The sequence below is a fragment of the Acyrthosiphon pisum genome, chromosome A1 (assembly GCF_005508785.2).
Source record: "Acyrthosiphon pisum isolate AL4f chromosome A1, pea_aphid_22Mar2018_4r6ur, whole genome shotgun sequence".
In the NCBI taxonomy this organism is placed as follows: domain Eukaryota; kingdom Metazoa; phylum Arthropoda; class Insecta; order Hemiptera; family Aphididae; genus Acyrthosiphon; species Acyrthosiphon pisum.
In genome coordinates this window covers 162,274,626-162,277,071 of record NC_042494.1, presented here as the reverse complement: position 1 = coordinate 162,277,071, position 2,446 = coordinate 162,274,626, and positions in this window count along the sequence as shown.

Sequence of the window (2,446 nt, the reverse complement as noted above, 5' to 3'; positions counted from 1 at the left end):
TAAGAGTCGGGTATTACAAGAGGCTCAGTAGCTAGGCAAACTATGAATTTATGGAATTTGAAAATATGAGGTCAAGAGTATTTCCTTGAATATTTGAAATTGAATTTAGCTGAAGAAGTTGAGAAATTAAAAAGAGTCGATGATAGCGTGCGAAACAGGATTAAAATCTCCCGAAGCAGAAAGTCCTAACAAATCCGAAGACCAGTTAATATGAGGGATGTTAAAATCACCACAAAGGATAACTGAATGAGGTTTGAGGTTTGATATGACGTTTTCGACAGAGAAGAGATGAGACTCAACTATTGTAAGAGGTGCTACAGGCGGTAGGTATACACAGCCAACCAAAAAATTATTTGTGTTAATGGACATTACAGCATAGACTTGCTCTACATTCGAGACATTTAAAGGAACAGCTGATGAGATTTAATTGAGGATTTTATAGCAATAAGAACACCACCACCAAGGGAAAAAAAGCTGTTATTAGGATTTCTGTCTAGTCTATATACTTGAAAGCCAACGAAGCCCAGTTCAGCGTCTTTTATATCAGGCGAAAGCCAGGTTTCTGTTAGAACTATAACATCATAAATGGAAAACATAGGAAATGCACACCTTATGTTAATTAGCTTAGTTTTAAGACCACGCACATTCTGATAAAATATTTCAAGATAAGAATTACAAATATTATTACTTACATAATTGTTTGTATAAGAATTACCATAAGTTTTAGAAAATGTATTACGATTACATAAGTTAGTATTACTATTTTGATGTGTGTATAAATGTTCGCTAATGGACGAATTAACAACCTGGTTATTGGCATGAGAGTTTCTAGAACTTGGATGGTTTATACTGTTTAAAGCATTTAAGTTATTGGGAGGTACAAGAATATTATTCACAAAATCAAAATAACAATTAATGGTTGATAAGGCGCGAGTGCATAACGTATAATCGGGACAAGTAGTATTTACCATTGTGTGTTGACAATCAACGGAGATGAAAACACTTTTTGGTCCAAGGCGGGCGAGGTGAAGGCTTTAAGATTCTTTGAGTGTTGGACGTTGCTGGCGAATTCCATTTTTTGAGTCGATAGTAACTGGTATAATCTTAGGAATTCCATCGTGGTATCGGATCGAGATATTGGATTCTCCTCTTTCTCGCCTGGTACTAAGTTCTTGATAGACCTCTCATATTGATCGACGTTCAGATTGTGTACGATCACGGGTGATGGAGACTGGGCGGAGATGATCAGGTGGATTGATTTGAAGTTTAGGGAAAGTCGTGACCACAGAATCAACTGCTACCCGGGAGGAAAGTACTATTTTCAATAGTCGCGGCCTATTATCGGCAGTTTTTCCGATTCTGTAAGCTCTGAGTATGTAGTAGTTTTTCACGGCGCTTTTGAAAACTACTGGGAAATTTTTACTTTTGACCCCCCAAAGTACCAACTAGATTCACTTTCCTATCAAAAAAGATACTGCTGAAGAAAAACTAAGAATTTTTACTGTCCTAAAAGGTGATGACATGCACAAAAATAAAAAATAAAAAATTGAATTAAAAAAAATATAAAAAAAACACACATCATTGTAAAGTCAATACATTCATCGTTTCACTCAGAAACTAAAATGAGAATGGTAAATTATAGCATATAAAAATAATTTTTTGGTTGTAATTTTAATGTTTTAGATTTAGTTATTTAGTAAATTAGGAATTTTATGTATTGAGTATTAAGGATTTTGATAGATCTCTAATAATATAGGAATTTTATGAATACCTACCTATTCAATAATCTTAACAGAAAAATAATGGTATCCTATAATTTTTTTATGGCTTGAATATATGTAGATACAAAATCCTGGATAGTGGGTAAGCGCATTGTATTTCTCTGAGAATCTTAATGAGAATTTCAGAAAAAAAATTAAAAACTATATTGTCTATTATTCATTATTAAATTAAAACATTTTCATATTATAAAACTAATAATGTAATAGCTATTATTGGGGTTTTTTTTTATAGTTGACAAAATTATTTTTTGAGTATTAGTCAATCTAATTTTTGTTTTGGATTAATTAGGTTTTGATATGATATAATGTTCAGAAATGCTACTAAACAGACACAATATAAGATTATAGATAATTAGTAATTATACCATATAAAATTGGAGAAAAATTTTATTATGAGTTTATGCTAATTGTGATCTTTCACTTTGATTTTAGGTTGAAGACCCTTTATATATTTTAGTGTAAGAAAGGCATATCAAACACACAGCCCATGGCTAATTATTTTATGACCCATTGATTGTATTATAAAATAAAAATCTGTTGGTATTGTATAATAATAGTATTATAAGTGATGCGTACAATTATTATTGCAGATCTTGTATTAGAAAATGAGTACAAAGTATAATTGAAATCCCTTTTGAGATTTACATATTGCCAGACTTAAGTAA